At 42.3% G+C, this 19,578-nt stretch overlaps 1 long non-coding RNA gene across 5 annotated transcripts in view; it reads left to right on the top strand.

The window, feature by feature from the left end:
• LOC128583177 (uncharacterized) overlaps positions 1-19,578 on the top strand; it is a 134,166-nt gene that overhangs the window by 41,736 nt on the left and 72,852 nt on the right. For 2 of the 5 annotated variants that reach the window (XR_008379399.1, XR_008379396.1), the window contains exons 4-5: positions 887-989; positions 11,368-12,445. The exons of 1 other annotated variant lie outside the window; for it this stretch is intronic. This is a non-coding gene — a long non-coding RNA (uncharacterized LOC128583177). Of the gene's footprint in view, positions 1-886; positions 990-11,367; positions 12,446-19,578 lie in introns of those variants that run through there. 2 more of the 5 variants (XR_008379398.1, XR_008379397.1) reach the window with 1 other exon arrangement.

Genomic DNA, 19,578 nt, shown 5'->3' with positions numbered 1-19,578 from the left:
CCAGGCTGGGTTCAAACCTGCCAGCCTCAGTGTATGTGGCCGGTGCCCTACCCACTGAGCTACGGGTGCCGCCCCCTGTTTTTCTTTTTTATCCACTGCTCTATACCTGGTGTTTAGAACAGTTCATGGTACATAGTTGATTAGTGAATGAATTTGCTGGACTTTGGTGTCCATGTAGGATTTATTTATTTGCAGTACTTTGGCTCTTATGAACATTCTGTGATAAACATTCTGAAGTATGCATTTTTTGCACACTTGTCCACTATCTCTTTGGATAAATTCCAAGAAACAAAACAACTGAGTTAAAAGGTATACGTATTTTAGCTGAGTGTTGTGGCGGGCACCTGTAGTCCCAGCTACTTGGGAGGCTTAGGCAAGAAAATTGGTTAAGCCCAAGAGTTTGAGGCTTCTGTGAGCAGTGACACCACGGCATTGTACCAAGGGTGACATAGTAAGACTCTGTCTCAAAAAAAATAAAAAAAAAGGTATACATATTTAAAATGTCAATTCATGGTACCAAACTACCCTTAAGGAATATAAACATCTACTAACAGCACATGAGATTGCCTGTTTCCCCATGTTTTTTTTTTTGTAGAGACAGAGTCTCACTGTACCGCCCTCAGGTAGAGTGCTGTGGCGTCACACGGCTCACAGCAACCTCTTGGGCTTACGCGATTCTCTTGCCTCAGCCTCCCGAGCAGCTGGGACTACAGGCGCCCGCCACAACGCCCGGCTATTTTTCTGGGGCAATTTGGCCGGGGCTAGGTCCAAACCCGCCACCCTTGGCATATGGGGCCGGCGCCCTACTCACTGAGCCACAGGCACCGCCCTCCCCATGTTTTTAATAACATTAGATGTTGTGTTTTTCATCTTTCTCCTTTGATAGGTCAAACATGGTCTTATAAAATGATGGTTAAGACTGTGACTTTGGAGCTAGGCTGCCAGGGCCTCAATTCTGAATCAGTCATTTAATAACTATGTGACCTTGGGTAAGTCATTTTATCATTTCTGTCCCTCAGTTCTGTCTTTGGTGAAGTTGAGATAATGATATGGAGTTGTTTTGAGGAATGAATCAGTTAATCCAAGTAAAATGTTTGGAGAAGTAACTGAGACATAGCACTCAATAAGTATAATCTAGTTTGTATTTCTTTGAATATTAAAGATTGAATATCTTTTCAAATGTATTTTAGACATTTGAATTTTTTTTACTTATTTGTATACTTTGCATATTTTTCCAATAATTTTTTTTTTTTTTTTTTTTGAGACAGTCTCAAGTTATTGCCATTGGTAGATTGCCATGATGTCATAGCTCATAGCAACCTCCAACTCTTGGGCTTTAGCCATCCTCTTGCCTTAGTTTTTCTATTTTTAGTAGAAATGATGTCTTGCTTTTGCTCAAGCTGGTCTCTCTTTTTTTTAGCTGGCTGGGGCTGGGTTTGAATCTACCACCCTCGGTATATGGGGCCGGTGCCCTACCCACTGAGCCACAGGCACCGCCCCTCAAGCTGGTCTTGAACCCATGAGTTCAAGCAGTCCACCTGCCTCAGCTTCCCAGAGTGCTAGGATTACGGGCATGAGCCGCTGCACCTGGCCAGTGTAGAGAGTCAAACAACTTGAAATTAAATTGTTAAAGTTAACATATTGACTGTCATAATGCAGAATTATTCCTAGTTTGTCATTTATCTTTCAACTTTGTTTGTAGTCAAATCTTCCCTCATAGTTTCTTCTGCTATTAGAAAAATGTGCTTTCCCACCTCAAAATTATAAAAATAGTTATTTTTTTGAGTATTCTGTGTATGTGTGTGTTTAAATCTTTTAATCTTTAAATTCGAATCTTTTATCTGTCTCTGGATTTATTTTGATAGATTTGAGAGTGGTTGGGATCTGGCTCTATGTCTTTCAGTTGGGTAGCTATCCCAAACCCATTTCTGAAAAGAAGGAGCAAGAAAAGAGCCTTTAATCTTATTCTCCCCTTTCCTAATTATAAAGTGGCTTGTGCTTTTGAATATTACATCCTCAGAAGTAGCAAATCCTTCACTTCAGAGACTGGATTTAATGTTTGGATATAGCCAAAAGTCATTTAGTTGCTAAATTATGGGACGAATATGCTATGTAAAGCAGTTTGGTTCTGCAGTGATGAGACTGCTGTCTCTCTTGTGCAGCTTTTTCTTCTTCTTCTTTTTTTTTTTTTAAGACAGTCTCACTTGTTGCTCTTGGAAGAGTGCAGTGGTATCATAGCTCACAGCACTGTCAAACTCTTGGGCTCAAGTGATTCTCTTGTCTCAGCCTCCCAAGTAGCTGGGACTATAGGCATCTGCCACAACACCTGGTTATTTTTTAGAGATGGGGTCTCGCTTTTGATCAGGCTAGTCTCAAACCTGTGAGCTCAGGCAATCTGCCCGCCTCGGGCTCCCAGAGTGCTGGGATTACAGGCATAAGCCACCATGCCCGGCCCTTCTGGTGCAGCATCTTGGCTGACTCTGAAGTTTCTTCCAAAGCAGATCCTAATAAGGGGACTGCTTTGAAGGGGTTGTTGTTCATTTGGAATGATACATACTGTGTTGTTGAAAAAAACAAATGAAGTTATTGTAGCAGGTGTTTTCTCATTCTAACCTGAGGGTATTGAGAAGTGGTACTCAGTGGTAATAAACTTGTTGGGCTCTAGCTCTACCCTCAACAGCTTATTTTGGGACCCTAGATTCATCTAGTTTCTTGCCTCTTAAGACGAAAGGAGGGTGATTCTAGAGCACCCCAATATCCCATTGGCAGCAGCTACCTGCTAGTGATGATGAAAGGTAGCTATCCTTTACATAGCATACATTGTGAGCCAGGCATGGTCTTAAGCACCATATATATATATATAAACTTCTTCTTACAAGGATGATGCTTAGTACTGGATCAGTTAGTATCCCCCCAAATTCATGTCCCCAGCAAACCTATGAATGTGATCTTATTTGGATTTGGATTTACTATTTTTACAGATGTAATCTAGTTAAGATAAAGTTCTGCTGGTTAGTCCTACTTCAGTGACCAGTATACTTAATGAGGAAAAAGAGGGCTGGGTATGGTGGCTCATGTCTGTAATCCTAGGACTTTGGAAGGCTGAGGTGAGAGATTGCTTGAGGCCAGGAGTTCAAGATCAGCTTGGGCAACATAGGGAGATACTGTGTCTACAAAAAAAAAAAAAAAAAAAAAAATTAACTAGGTGTGGTGGCACACACGTATAGTTATGGTCCCAGCTACTCAGGAGGCTGAGGCAGACAGATCCCTTGAGCCCAGGATTTTGAGAGGTTGCTGTGAGCCTTTGACTATACCCCTACATACCAGCTTGGGTAAGGGAGTGAGATCCTACCACTAAAAAAGAAAAGAGAAAGGCGGTACCTGTGGCTCAAAGGAGTAGGGCGCCGGCCCCATATGCCAGAGGTGGCGAGTTCAAACCCAGCCTCTGCCAAAAACTGCAAAAAAAAAACCAAAAAGAAGAGAGAAAAATGACACACAGAGAGGATGGTTGTATGAAGATGGAGGCAGGGATTGGAGTTAAGCTTTCATTAGCTAAGGATTGGCTCTGACCCTTCAAGGATCGACAGCAACTACCAGAAACTAGAAGAGGTCAGGGAGGATTCTTCCCTAGAGCCTTCAGAGGGAGCATGGCCCTGATGACACCTTGGTTTTAGACTTGTGTACTTCAGAAGTGTAAGAGAATAAATTTCTGTTATTTTAAGCCACCCAATTTGTGGTAATTTGTTATGGTAGCCCTAGTAAACTAATGCTCTTACCATTTTTTTTTTTTTTTTTTGAGACAAAGTCTCATTTTGTTGCCCTTGGTAGAGTGCTGTGGTATTAGCTCACAGTAACCTCAAACTCTTGGGCTCAAGTAGTTCTCTTGCCTCAGCCTCCCAAGTAGCTGGGACTATAGGCACCTGCCACAATGCCTGGCTATTTTTAGAGACAAGGTCTAACTCTGGCTCAGGCTGGTCTCAAACCTATGAGCTCAAGCAGTCCACCTGCCTTGGCCTCCCAGAGTGCTAGGTTTACAAAAACTAATATACACTCTTACATCATTTTCATTTTCAGATGATGAAACTGAAGCCTAGAGAGGTCAAATGCTTAAGGTCTCTATAAGCTGCTGCACTACCAACTGTGCTCTAATTCTAAATCCTGCTATTGCTGTTAGCTCTTTAACTTTACCATGGCCATCAGTTTTAGGCAGTGCCGGAACTGAGCTGCTGGAATGACTCCTTTCTCTAACACATCAGACTATAGCCTTTCCCCCATCCTTGCCCTCATCATGCTGCAAAGCAGAAACTCCTCTCAGGAGGCTTTTGGTTAAAATACCTGACCATTTTAGTAAGTCTCCGGTCCAGCTTTTCTTCTTTATTTTTCCTTTCCTACGCCTTCTTTATTTTTGCTTTCCATCTACTGTCAGAGAAATGTGATGACAAGGTAGGGGAAGGATTACCTAGCCTCATCTGGTATTTGTTTTTGTGCTTCCCAATTTTGACCTTGTTATACCTTCTAGAATTCTTGCTAGTAGACAGTTCAGGTCTTGTGTCTTTCTTTGGAGCTTTCAGCATCCCGTGAATAGCTTATAATTCAGGGCTATGTGCAGAGAAGGGGCAGCTTCATGGCTGCACTGGCTATGAGGGCACTAATCATCATATTATTGATGAACTCAACCCAGCAGAGTGGCTCGCTGTCTGCCAAGGAAATGAGGGGATGAAGGCATTATCTGAATGAGTTCATCTCCACGAATAGCTCCTTCCCTGCCCATAGGCTCTTCTGCTGGCATCCCATTGCTGGCTGTGGAATTTTGATTGTTTTCCAGTACAGACCTTTGACTTTGGGCTCTTATTCTCAGCCACTCTCATTAGACTGTGAGCCCCAAGAACATAGAAACCACATCTATTTTGTTTGCTGTCATATCCTAGAACTGAGCAAAGGCCTGGCACTTACTCTTTTTTAAGAAATATTTGTTGAGTGCAAAAGTGAAGATTGACCTTGAAACTTAGTTTTCCTCACTTCTTCCGGAAGCCAAGGACCAAATTAGGAATTTAGCATTCCTAAGCAATAGAAAAATTGCTTTGGACTGCTAAAAATTGCTCTCTCTCTCTCTCTTTTTTTCTTTTGAGGTTTTTGGCTGGGGCTAGGTTTGAACCCGCTACTCTGGCATATGGGCCAGCTCCCTACTCCTTTGAGCTACAAGTGCCACCCTGTTTTTTTTTTTTTTTTTTTGAGACAAAGTCTCACTATGTCACTCTTGGTAGAGTGCTATGGTATCACAGCTCACAGCAACCTTAAACTCTTGGACTTAAGCAATTCTCTTGCCTCAGCCTCCCAAGTAACTGGGACTACAGGTGCCTGCCATAACGCCCAGCTAGTTTTTTTTTCCCACTGTCGTTGCAGTTGTCGTTTAGCAGGCCCAGGCTGGGTTCGAGTGTGTGTGGCCGGCGCCCTAACCGCTACGCTACAGGTGCCGAGCCTTGATGTCTTTTATACATTAAGCCCTCATGTGTATTTCAAAAACAGTATTAAGTGCAAATTAAGTACAAGGAAGTCCAGCAAAGTGTAAAGAAAATGCCGGGAAATTCCAATTTTTTACCATGGTGACTACTTTGATAAATTCAAAGTAACTTAAAATTGTCCTTTTTGTCCCTGCCTTGCCATTTCCCTAAGCACATGCTGTTGAGTAATTCTGCCTGGAGCAGTCCTTCCTGTACACTATTAGCCTTTGCCTTTAGTTCCTGTTTATACCACCTGCTGAAGCTGCCAGCCAACTTTTTCTATTCTTGAGCCCCTGGGTTGTCTGGGTCCTGAAACTGTAGCCTGGGCTAGTGCTCCTGGCTTCCTGGGAGCTTGCCAGGAAAGTTGAGTGGAACATACATAGTCCTAAAGAGTAGCTAATAATGAGAACTCGCACACTTAATTGTGATTTATAGTCAACATAGCAAATTGTGCCAGGTGATTACATTTAGCTTTTGTGATCCTGTATATAGAAAGCCTGGAAACTTGCCTGTTGTTCTCTTTACTGATCACTGAGAGATAAGTCAAGATGTAGGACCATTCTGCCACATGTGTTTTTTTTTTCTTCTAATTATATAATGTATTTTTTTATTAAGTCATATACACATAGATCGTGAATACATTTATGCATATGTGGGGTACAATGTGTTGATTTTTTTATACAATCTGACGTGCTTACATCAAACCAATCAACATAGTTTTTGCCTCATTTACTTGATTATTGTCTTATGTATTAATCTGAGCCTTGTTGAGACCATTCAGAGAAGAAAGGTATGATGCTGAAAGTGAAGTTTAGGCCACAGACTGTTTCAAGACCGTGACCATAGTCAAATCCTGTTGCTTGGTTCCAAAGAGTTTAAAATAGTGTTGGAAACCTCTTAGGAAAAAAGCACCACCATAACTTCCTGGCTAAGAAAGTGGCATGTGCTGACTAGAGCAGAAATGGTGGCCAAGGACTCCAAGTTCTATTCTGGACCAATTGTTGATTTGAGGTGTGACATTCAGCAGTCTGAGCTGATGTTCTACAGCTGTGATTGGTTTCTCATCTTTAGTACAGAGAATAATAGAGGCTGTGGTCACAGGGAAAGAGGCAAGCACTCTAGACTCTTGTCCTTTAGGAAAGCCTCACTATTAAATATCTTTCCTTCCATTTGAATTTACCTCCTCCCTCCCTGAGTTTATATAGGAACCCAGCAATGTTGTTTACATTTTACTTGCTTTCATTTTTTCAGAACCACTCTCATTTTGATATTGTGATTAGATCAGCCCTGTAGGGGATAGGAACTTGGATAGGATTTAGGAAAGGAAAGGAAGGTTTGTGGGAGCTTGGCTTTGGTACCTTGAGGGTACCAGAACAGAAATTCGTATCCCCTTAGAGTTAGTCACGTATTAGATTTTTTTTTTTTTTTATAGAGACAGAGTCTTACTTTATTGCCCTCAGTAGAGTGCCGTGGCGTCACACAGCTCACAGCAACCTCCAACTCCTGGGCTTAGGCAATTCTCTTGCCTCAGCCTCCTGAGTAGCTGGGACTACAGGCGCCCACCACAATGCCCAGCTATTTTTTTGTTGCAGTTTGGCTGGGGCCGGGTTTGAACCCGCCACCCTTGGTATATGGGGTCAGCACCCTACCCCCTGAGCCCCAGGCGCCACCCTATTTTTCTGTTTTGTAAAGTAAATTTATTTTAGGTAAATGCGAGGGTACAAACAACCAGGTCAAAAAATTTTATTTTGTTAGGTAGAGTCCCTGTTGTGCTTATGTCCCACACACAAAAGGTGTGCCAAACACCCCCACCCTGTGCCCATTCAGTGAAAGCACCTCAACCCCCTCCCTCGTAACCCTCCCCCCAACTTGAATTGAAATGAGTTTTTCTCTTATGTGGGCATACATCAGTTCGTCTACTGGCTTCATATTAGTGTTAAGTGCATTGGCTTATTGCTTTTCCATTCTTGGATATTTTACTAAGAAGAATCTCAGCTTTATTTTGGCTTTTTTTTTCTTTTTGGATTTCAGTAATAAGACTTATTAGCAAAGGGAATGTATTCCAATACTTATTACTCTATTTGATATAAAAATTACACAGAAAACAAAGAGATGTATCACCCCTTAAACAAGAGGGCTATTGATTAAAAACAAAAAACCACCTTAAAATGTCCCACACACAGAAAACGTGGCCATTTTTAGGTTAAGGTTGGTTGAGTTACTGAGCATTGTTTATTTTGGCTTTTACCTAGGGAGAGTACCAGGCTTTGTCCAGTTGCCCTGCCTGTACCTCCTAACCCTGTCAGAACTACAGCCCTGCTGATCATTCTTTCTCAGAGGCTATGTCCTTTGCTTTCCATCCTTTCCTTGGCCAGGTTGCTTCTCTGATACTAGAGCCTTTTGTTGGATCTAGGCTTCAGTAAGTAGAGTCCTGCACCGAGCCATATCATCCCTCTTCTGAAGGCATTTCTTGTTTTAAGTAGCATTTACTTCTTACTTCCATAATGGTTTTGAATTAAAGGATCTATGGAGGAAAAATAGGATATTCCAGGCAAGGACAACAATTTGAATATGAATAGCAACTTTCATAAAACCTGTTGTGGACAATGAAAATACTCGCCCAACTAGAAAGAATTCTTGTCAAGGAACAGAGCTTAGAATAGATTAGCAAGTCCAGAAATAAATCTGGGAGAGGGTAGTGTTAGGATAAATGATACAGGACAATTGGCTAACCATTAAGAAAAAAAAAAATCTATCACTATATAGCAAAATTAGTTCTAGACTGAGTAAATACTTTTACATAGAAACTAAAGGCCAGGTGGCGCCTGTGGCTCAAGTGAGTAGGGCGCTGGCCCCATATGCCGAGGGTGGCGGGTTTGGACCCAGCCCCGGCCAAACTGCAACATAAAAATAGCCGGGTGTTGTGGTGGGCGCCTGTAGTCCCAGCTGCTCTGGAGGCTGAGGCAAGAGAATCGCGTAAGCCCGAGAGTTAGAGGTTGCTGTGAGCCGTGTGACGCCACAGCACTCTACCCGAGGGCGGTACAGTGAGACTCTGTCTCTACAAAAAAAAAAGAAAGAAACTAAAGGCCACATTTACTTTTACATAGAAACTAAAGGAACGCATTTACTAGAAAATAATTAATTTTGAGTTTTGTTTTTTAATATGGTACCACAGGCAGAAACTATAAAGGAAAAAAAATGATGGATTAGCTTTAAGAAAAGAAAAAAGGCAACAAACACTGTAAACACGATTGAAAGTAGAAGACAAATATGTTAAAAAGAATTTTCAGGGCGGCGCCTGTGGCTCAGTCCGTAAGGCGCCGGCCCCCATATACCGAGGGTGGCGGGTTCAAACGCAGCCCCAGCTAAACTGCAACCAAAAAATAGCTGGGCGTTGTGTTGGGCGCCTGTAGTCCCAGCTACTCGGGAGGCTGAGGCAAGAGAATCGCTTAAGCCCAGGAGTTGGAGGTTACTGTGAGCTGTGTGAGGCCATGGCACTCTACCGAGGGCCATAAAGTGAGACTCCGTCTCTAAAAAAAAAAAAAGAATTTTCAACAGGCTCGGTGCCTGTAGCTCAGTGGTTATGGTACTAACCACATACACTGAAGTTGGTGGGTTCGAACCCGGCCTGGGCCTGATAACCAACAATGACAACTGCAACAAAAAAATAGCCGGGCATTGTAGCGGGCACCTACAGTTTCAGCTACTCGGGAGGCTGAGGCAAGAGAATCGCTTGAGCCCAAGAGTTGGAGGTTGCTGTGAGCAGTGATCCCACGACACTCCACCGAGGGTGACATAGTGTGACTGTCTCAAAAGAAAAAAGAATTTTAACATAACTCTAAGGTGCACAAAACGTTTATAAATCAATCAGAGAAAGCAAATATCACAAAAATAAAATGGGCCAAAGTCATAGAAGAATAAATACAAATGTGACCAATGAAGTAGACAGAAAAAGTCTATTTTACTTATAGTCCAGAAAACACAAGCAGAAATGAGATTTCATATTTCAGTGGTTAGAGTGACACATGCTGAAATGAAATTATTTGTTGCTGAGGAAACAGGAACTCATATTTTGTTGTTGGAAATATAAATTAGAATATCCCCTCTGAAGTTCAGTTTGACAATATGTATCCAAATTTAAAGTGTACACTCTTGAGCCAGCAATTTCACTTCTAGGTATTTATTTTAAGGGCAAGTATACAAAGATAAATGTCTGACAATATTTGTTTCTATAGAATTTAGAAAATCAAAATGATTTGGATTGGGGCGGCGCCTGTGGCTCAGTGAGTAGGGCGCCGGCCCCATATGCTGAGGGTGGCAGGTTCAAACCCAGCCCCGGCCAAACTGCAACAAAAAAATAGCCGGGTGCTGTGGTGGGCACCTGTAGTCCCAGCTACTCGGGAGGCTGAGGCAAGAGAATCGCTTAAGCCCAGGAGCTGGAGGTTGCTGTGAGCTGTGTGATGCCACGGCACTCTACTGAGGGCCATAAAGTGAGACTCTGTCTCTACAAAAAAAAAAAAAAGCAAAATGATTTGGATTAGTCAAATAAAGTATAATATGTTCTGATGTTAATAAATGAAGGTCTATAATTATTGACATGGAATATGGATGGCTACATGGTATACATAAAAATTCCATAGTAATGAACCGCCTTCATTTAAAATAAAGATAGCCATAGCTATGTGTATATATTTTAAAAATCATACAACACAATGTTAACAGAAGTTATCTTTTCTGATTTGGAAAAAAAAAAGCCAACTTAAAAATTGGAAAGAGATTCTGACTTGGGTGGGCTAAAATCAAAATTATTTTACTTTGGTGGGTTTGGTAATGAAGAGCCAGTATAGGCTTTTGAGCAGATAGTGGTGATAAAAGCAGTGATCAAGGAAGGTTTTATGTTGGGATGTGTGAAATGGATGAAGCAGAAAATGAGATTAGAGAAACCAGTCAGGAAGTTGTAGCAGCCATACAGGCCTGAAATAATAAAGTAGAGACTAGGGTGGGCAGTGTGAGGTTATAAAGTAACAGACCCATCTAAAGATATTTCATAGAAGGAATCACCAATTTATAGTCTGTCAGGCATGAAGAGGAATACAACAGAGTGACAAGTCACTGAGAATGTCAAAGTGTTTGTCTCCCTTGTGAAACTGGGAGGTTACCCAGTGGGGGTAAATGGAATGGGGAGCGACTCCCTTAAAGGAGGGAGATGCATTTGTTTCCTGGAATGGAGATTCCCTTTTAGAGAAAAAATTACTTCTGCAGTAGAGGCAATAGTCTCCACTTAGAAACTCCCTAGATTGTGTTCCCTAGTAAGTTTAGGCATGGGGAAGTATTATCTTGGTTCTCCTTTTCCTGTTGCAGGTCTTGAGAAAAGCTGGAGAGGACAATATGTATCAATATGTATCAATATGTGGCAGTGGTCTCAGTCTCAATCAGAACCTGAAAGTTAGAGCTTGAGCAGTGACCATCACAATAAACAACAGCTGCAACAACATTTAAAAATCACTTTACAATTCCTGGGCGGCGCCTGTGGTTCAAGGAGTAGGTCGCTGGTCCCATATGCCAGAGGTGGCGGGTTCAAACCCAGCCCCAGCCAAAAACCAAAAAAAAAAAAAAAGTCACTTTACAATTCCTGCATACAGCATACAACATTCATGAGTAAAAAGTCTTATCTTACCACTAAAAAAAAAAAAATCACTTGACAAATAGATACAGTGCCTTAGCTAACACAATCCTGTGGTCTTTGCATCATTACTTCTTTCTTTTGTATGGACACTGAAGCTCAATTTGAAAGCAGAATTAGTACTCAAACTCAGGTATTCAGCCTCAGCGTTCATTTCTTGTTGCTCTGTTCCCTGTCTCTTAGCGATGAGTTTTCTAAGGAGTAACAGAGCAAAAGCTGCCACCTGGAACTGGGAGCAGTGAAGAAGTGGACAGAAGAAGAGAATGAGCCAGGGGAGACATCATGTCACTTACAGTCACTGCCCTGTCCCCTGGCCCTGTTGGTCCCTGACATTCCCCTAAACCAGAAAATGTTGGATGTTCCATTGAATTTAAGGGAAAAAGAAAAAAAAAAAATCCTAACCTGTCCACAAATAGCTGTGAGGTATTTTGGAAGTAAGGTCCTTTAGTCTGATTATGGGAAAGTTAGTAGTAGCTTAGTGGTTTATTAAATTCTGGCTTCATTCCTTTGAAAGCAATACAGTAAAAGCATATTGATGTAGGCTAGTGAGGGAAGGGCTTGCTCGAGTTAGTTAAATGAAAAAATTTTTTGTGTGAAGGATTAGGTTTTATTTACTTTTGGAATCCCATCGTACCTCCACTAGTGTATTTGCCAGCTGGTGGAGATCCTAAGAGGAGCTGGTGTAATGAAGAGAAAATCAGGAATGTCTTAAGCCACTTCAGTTTTCCAACTTGTGGGATTAAATTATTTAACTAGCTCATTCTGATAGCATAAACACAAAATGCAGTTATCGTCTCTGAGAAGTTCTCAATCAACTGGGTGAGTTTTAAAGTGGTTCTCCTGTATGGCTAGATTGATGAGAATCCTGGCAGGCATCCTTGCACCTCAGTGCTTGGGGCATAGTGGGTAGTTGCTGGTTGAATCAATGAGTGAGTGAGTGAAAGTTGATGGAATTTTTTTCCCTGAGGCATGTTGAAAAATAGTCTTTCCACAGCCTCACACTGTAGTTTTGCTGGGTTGTTTTGGGACAAGTCTTACTGCCCACATTTTATAGTAGGGAGGGAGAAAATGGGAGCTACCATGGGAAGTTTCTGCTCTGTGAGCTGGTGATTCCACAGAGAAGAGGCGTTTGCAAAGCTGGTATCACTTGGGTTCCAGTAACATGATTTCTCCTCCTAAAGGATCAGGCTGCTGAGTGTCTCTGAAGCAATTGAGGAGGCCCATAGTGGTAGATTTCCTACTGGCAAACTGGATCTCACTACGTAAGTCCTCTGTAGGAGGCTCTCTACCTCCCCACTCACTGCTTGGATTCCAAATCAGGAGGCTCTCTAGCACATTTCTGGCTTTTGCCTGGTGCTGCCTTCTGGCCATATGCCATTGGTGATTTTTAGCTTTGCTGGAAATTACACCCTCTGTGAAGGCAATGCAAACTGGGAGGTACTGGTTCTGGCTCCAGAGGTACTGGGGCCTGTCACCTGGCCCTGCCCCTGCCTCGTGTTTCCTATCTTGTATTCCTGGCCACCTTTTTACCTTTAGCACACTTCCACCAAGCCTATAATTCTGCCTGGGTAAGGACTACAGAATAGCTTTTTTAGGGGGATTGTGGGGGCAGGAATGTCAGTGTTTTGGAACTCCTAATAGCAGCCTCCACATCCTGTTTTGGGAGAATTATTGGTCTCATATAGATGATCTAACAGTTATATTGGGGGGAGTCTGGGAGGAATGGAGTATATTCATATAACGGAAGGGTTTACCACCACATTTCTTTAAGCATTGAACCTGTTTTTCAAAATAAAATCTTATTTTCAGATGGTAATGGTAAGTAATGTGCATTTATTTATAGAATATTAGCATCAGAAAAAAAGTTTGAGATCTAGGCAAACTTCTTTGTTTTAGAAATGAACAAACTTACGGAGATCTAGTTAAGAGGCAAAACCATGCCTATGATGAGGAGCTGACACTTAGGTTCCATGAAAGAAATTAAGACTCAGCTCCTGTAGCTCAGTGGTTAGGGCACCAGCCACATACACTGAGGCAGGCGGGTTCAAACCCGGCCCAGGCCTGCTAAACAACAGTGACAACTGCAACAAAAAAATAGCCCAGTGTTGTGGCAGGCGCCTGTAGTCCCAGCTACTTGGGAGGCTGAGGCAAGAGAATTGCTTAAGCCCAAGAGTTAGAGGTTACTGTGAGCTGTGACACAACGGCACTGTACTCAGGGTGACATAATGAGACTCTGTCTCAAAAAAAGAAAGAAATTTAAGCAATAAGGCAGCAGACACTGCATAAGTGGATGTCTCAGTGTCTCCTGGAGGAGCATTTCCTGAGGGATTTTTTGGATAAGGTAAGAGAAAAATGAGTTTCTTCCCTAGAATGCCCTGCTCACACCTTCAGACTAGGTAATTTCTGCCTCGCCAGTATACCCTGGTCCTTGTAGACTGAACCCAAAGTGACATAGTATCATGAGTTTCACTAACTTAAAACTTTTCAAGGCACATTTAAATGAGTGAAAGTCTAAATTACAGGGTGTGAATGAATGAATGTAATTTTATTAGCTTCAATATGTAAGGAAAACTAATATTAGCAAAATGTCAGCAGAAGTTTTTAAGGGCACCTGATTTAATGAATCTGTTAGACTGATTTATAATTAAAATCACATGTGTCCTTTCTGTAATGAGTACTTATAAAGTTCATTCATTCATGTACGAATATTTATTAACAGTAGAGAGTTCTGTGGTAATTTGAACTGAACCTGCTTTTGAGGAACTTATGTTTAGTCTATAAATCATTTTACTTATAGATGAAGTGTTGGAGTATGAAAGATACAGACTAATGCTGTGGAAATTCATAGGGAGGAGAGATCGTTTCCAGCTTTTGGGGTTCTAGGGTATCAGATAAGTTTTGTGAAAACAGATTTGTTTGTTTTAAAGAACACTTTAAATAATCTTGCTCTTTATACTCTGGTGAGAGTTAGTGTTAATACAAAGGAAAACATGGTGTCATATATATATATTTTTTTTGTTTTTGAGACAGTCTCACTCTCACTGTGTCACCTTCAGTAGAGTACTGTGGTGTCTTAGCTCACAGCAACCTCTAACTCTTGGGCTTTAGAGATTCTCTTGCCTCAGCCTCCCAAGTGGCTGGAACTACAGGCATCCATCATAACACTTGGCTATTTTTAGAGACGGGGTCTTGCTCTGGCTCAGGCTGGTCTTGAACTTGTGAGCTCAGGCAATCCACCCTTTTCGGCCTCCCAGAGTGCTGGGATTACAGGCGTGAGCTACCGCGCCCAGCCTCAACTTATTTTTTTCTTCATATTATTAAATATCATTATAATTTATATCAAAACTCTGAATTAATAGCAATGCACTGTATTTCCTTTCACTATGCTTCTGCTATAATCCCTGAGTAATTTTTCAGAGAGCAAAACCTTTGATAAGAGCAGTTCACTCTCTTCCTGGACAATACCTCTATAGTTGAGTGATTGGGAAACAAGGGTGTCTACCCACTCAGGGAAGCTACTCTTTCCAGGAGTTTGTCTGTGAAGTGAGGAGAGTTTGTGAAAAGAGGACATGGGATGCAGGAGAGGATTACTGATTCACTTTTTTTTTTTTTTAGAGGGCAGTGGCATAGCTTGCAGCAGCCTCAAAATCTTGGGTTCAAGTGATTCTCTTGCCTCAGCCTCCTGAGTAGCTGGGTCCTACAGGTGCCCGCCACAACGCCTGGCTCTTTTAGAGACCAGGTCAGGTTGGTCTCCATCCCATGACCTCAGGCAATCCATCTCCTTCAGCCTCCCAGAGTGTTAGGATTACAGGCATGAGCCACTGCACCTGGCCATTTTTTTTTTAAACAGGGTCTTGCTCTGTTACCTGGGGTTGAGTGCAGTGGCATTATCATAGCTCACTACAACTTTGAACTCCTGGTCTCCAGAGATCCTCCTGCCTAAGCCTCCTGAGCAACTGGACTAGAAGAAGTATACACCGCCATGCCTGAGTAATCTTTCTATTTTTAGTAGAGACAAGGTCTTCCTTGTGCTCAGGCTGGTCTCAAACTCCTGGCCTCAAGTGATGCTCTGACCTTTGCCTCCCCAAATGCCAGGATGAAGGCATGAGTCACTGTGCCTAGTCTTGATTTACTTTTTGAGACCTAAGCATGCTTGACCCTCTGCTGTGGGGAAAGAGCTAGTCGAGGAGGAGAAGTTAAAGATAGAAAAAAGAAGGGCGGCGCCTGTGGCTCAAGGAGTAGGGCGCCGGTCCCATATGCCAGAGGTGGTGGGTTCAAACCCAGCCCCGGGCAAAAACCACAAAAATAAAAAGATAGAAAAAAGAAATAAAAATTCTTGAGCAAGGACCCTGAGGAGAAAGGGATACTGTATTTCTGAGTACTGGTGGAGAGATTAAACTTGACTTAAACAAAGTACAAGGCTACCACAGAGATTCATGTTATTAATCATTAATGTTATTAACCACCACTGTTTATTACTTTCCAACCTTTTGCTAACAGTCTGCTGGGAACATTTTAATTTTAATTAATTGGTTTCTTTTTTAGAGATGAGATCTTACTATGTTTCCCAGGCTGGCTTAGAACTCCTGGGCTCAAGCAATCTTCCTGCCTCAGCCTCCCAAGTTGCTGGGATTGCAGGTGTGAGCCACCATGCTTGGTTCTGCTGATCTCTTTTAAATCTCAATCGATAGAAACAAGGGATGTAATGGGGCAGAGAGATTTGGTAAGAAGTGGGGAGACAAAAAGAATTTCCTTTTATTGGGACTTCCTTTTTCTGGGCAGAAGTTGAGGTCATCCACTGGGAACATGTGGGATAGTGGGAAGAGTGGTATGGTTTTTAAAAATTCCTGTACCGATGGCACTGATCTGAGGATATGTAGGAGGGTAGCTGAGAAGTGCTGAAGACCCACTTAATGTTGGAGATGATGAATTTATAGAGGAAGCAACCTTCTTGACTTAATGGTTGCTTTAGTAACACAAAGCAACTTGGTGGTTAAGGCAGAGGAGCTTTGTTTTGTGGGGCAAATTGAAGACATAAAATATGGGAGACTAGGGTATTGATAGAAGAGTGATTGTCCTCTGGCTAGAGACAGAAGTGAATCCAGGAGAGGACTGATAGGTGGCAGAATGATGGGGAGAGAGATTGTTAAGGGGCTGTATATCTTAGTGATGTTGAAGAACAGAAGCTATAGAAGTCAAGGAGTGGTCATGACTAGGCAAAGGGTCTGACTTAATGTGAAAAGGCCAACTGTGACCTAGAGACTGAGGTCCTTGATGACCAGAAAGTCAGATGACAGCATTGAGGAGGAGGAGTGTAGTTGTTTGGCATGGGTCTCAGCAAAGAAATGATTTTTCAGTAAGGTTGTAGGAATAATGGCTTTGAAGTAGCATTGAGGCAGAACATCTATTTCTCCTCCTATTACTGCTGGGTACTGGATAGTGATTTTATGGCAGGACTTTCATTGTCCAGAAAGCAAGTTGCTAAAGACATACCATATTTCAGGTAGAGGGACCACGACCAGGCCCATCCTTCAAGCTTGCTCTGCACTGCGTGCTTAAATGATGTGGGGTCTGTGTGGGGGGGTAGAGGGAGGAAGGGTGGATTACCTCTACCAAGTCCTGGACCTTTCTTTGTAGGCACAGGAGCCAAGTACTCTGGAAGGAATGGCTTTCCTGCAGGCAAAATCTCATTTGGCCACAAGGATTTTTTTTTTTTTTTATGTTTTTATTTTTTAATTTTTTTTTCTCATTATGTCACCCTCGTAGGGTGCCATGGTGTGACAGCTCACAGCAACCTTAAACTCTTGGGCTGAAGAGATTCTCTTGCCTCAGCCTCCCAAGAAGTTGGGTCTACAGGTGCCTGCCACAACGCTCAGCTATTTTGTTGTTGTTGTCATTGTTGTTTAGCAGGCCCGGGCTGCGTTCAAACCCGCCAGCCCCGGTGTATGTGGCTGGCACTTTAACCACTGAGCTTCAGGCGCCGAGCCACAAGGATTTTTTTAATCCATTCAGGATCAATTGGGCCAGTTCTAATCATCTGTGAGAGGCTGAATGGAAACCTTCAAAGGTTTCTTGCTTAAAATTCTAGGAGTCAGGGCAGCGCCTGTGGCTAAGTGAGTAGGGCGCCGGCCCCATATGCCGAGGGTGGTGGGTTCAAACCCAGCCCCGGCCAAACTGCAACAAAAAAATAGCCGGGCGTTGTGGCGGGCGCCTGTAGTCCCGGCTGCTTGGGAGGCTGAGGCAAGAGAATCGCGTAAGCCCAAGAGTTAGAGGTTGCTGTGAGCCGTGTGACGCCACGGCACTCTACCGGAGGGCGGTACAGTGAGACTCTATGTCTCTACAAAAAAAAAAAAAAATTCTAGGAGTCAATGGACTTTTGAGCCTTTCTATTACTGTGGGGTCTGAAATTTATTTTTCCTGAGCTATGTTCTGTCATTCCCTTCACGGTGAATAAGTAAATAATACCCTTAAGTCATGAGTAGTTCGAAAGAGTCTGGAAATATGCAAATCATTGGTCATTAAAGATGGTTTTGAATTTTTCGGTAGTTCAGAATTCCTTCAACATCATTAGTCTGTTATCCCAAACATTTAAAAAAGAAACCTCCAAATAGCTCAAATAAATAAAAACCTTCACAATTCTTTTTTGCCCCTTCTTAACTTGATCCGTTTTCACTACCACCCTGGCTATACAACCAGATGTGAGCAGTACAGAAAATAATTGCTTAACCAGGCCTTTCCTGGCAGGAACTTGAGCAGAAGAAACTGTGGCTCACAGCTTGGGGTATACTGCTCCCATCTCAGTACCTCCTAAATAGTTTGTAGGAAAAAATATAGGTTTTGCCACTAAAAATGAGAAACTTCTACCTGGCAAAAGACATTATAAATAGAAGACAGCCAATAGGCTGGGATAAAAAATTTTGCAATATATATAGTAAACAGTAGATTACTGTCTGTACCCTGTACAGGGTTCCTACAAATCAATAAAAAAAGCAACAACCCCAAGAGAAAATGGGCAAAGAATACAAATAGGCAATTCTCAGCAGACCAAACATGAATTTCATCTAAAGAAATGCTTACCCTTGAGCACCAAGGTCTCCAAACAAGGATTTCATTGCAGTGGTAGATACCCATGAGGACAGGTACTGTGAAATACTATGCAGCTGATAAAACACTGCAGTGGGTTTCTGGGTCAGTAAAAAAAGCAAATGCACAACAATGTGAATGGAATGTTCCCATTTTTTAAATTATTTAGAATGCACATATCCTATTTTATTAGTGGGTGCTTTTAGGTTAAATATTTAAAGCTGTATTTTTCTGATTATGAATGAACTACTAACTTTTGCCTTCCTCTTACATAAGGTAAAAGATTTATTCCACATCCTCATCTTCCTCCTGTCTTTATGGATTTCATCTGGTATTATATGTTTTAGGCTCTGGGAAGAATTTAGGGACACCCTTCCTTTCCCAGGAACTGAAAAGCTTCCTAAGGGAGGCTACTGGGGTATGGTGCCTGCACTTGTGCTTTTTGATGTAATGAATAAAGGAATTCAAAGCTCCGTATTCTTTTACCCTGGGATTTGCTCATTTTTGGTATTCACAGCCTTGCAGAGCCTCTTTGTCCCTGCCTCTAATGCGGAGCTATGGCCTTGCTTGGGAGACCTTGCTTGTTCCGTCTCTTAGAAGGGGAAGGGAAACCTGAGTGGTCCTGGAAGAAAAGCTTAGAGGTGGCCCGGGTCACAGGAGGAAACCTACTCCTTGTGTGTTTCTTGCCTCTCTTTTGGAGAGGCCTCTCAGCTGGTTTTAATCTTGGTCTCAGGCTCCCACCAACCAAGATGAAAGGAGTACTTGAACCTTGCTCTAGTTTTGCCTGGTTCAGTGGAGTTTGAGGCTCTAGCTTGCAAAAGCAGGATTCTCTCGTAAGGTGGCACAGGGACATCAACACCCCTTGTCTTTTTAAAGACAGGCAATGCCTGTGGGGCAGAAGCATTGCTTTCCTCCTCAGTGTTAGTAGACTCCCAGTGGATGTATGAGAATTATTTCAGGCTTGTTACATAGGCCTTTCTCTGGGCTGAAGAGTTTACAGAGTGGTGTAATAGAAATTTATGTAAAACCAAAACTGACAGTTGTAGTTCTTCGAAAGAGGGGTGGCATAATTCATATTCATAGGAGTAAAAATTCATTCCACTCCCTTCACCACTACAGAGTGGTGGTGGTGAGAAAGTAAAAGTTCAGAACTTCTAAATATTCCTTAGTGCTGTCAAAGGTAGAACCTGGAATGGATGGTTCATAGTGGGGCTGACTCCAGCTATGGATCACTGGAAGTCAGAGAATGGGTGATGGGGAGCTTAGTTGTTGTGACTAATAAAAGGGGAATTTAGTTTCCAGAGGGAAGGC

The sequence above is a fragment of the Nycticebus coucang genome, chromosome 4 (assembly GCF_027406575.1).
Source record: "Nycticebus coucang isolate mNycCou1 chromosome 4, mNycCou1.pri, whole genome shotgun sequence".
NCBI classification, from domain to species: Eukaryota; Metazoa; Chordata; class Mammalia; order Primates; family Lorisidae; genus Nycticebus; species Nycticebus coucang.
Note: the sequence above shows the minus strand (reverse complement) of the source record. Positions and strands in the feature narration are given on the sequence as shown.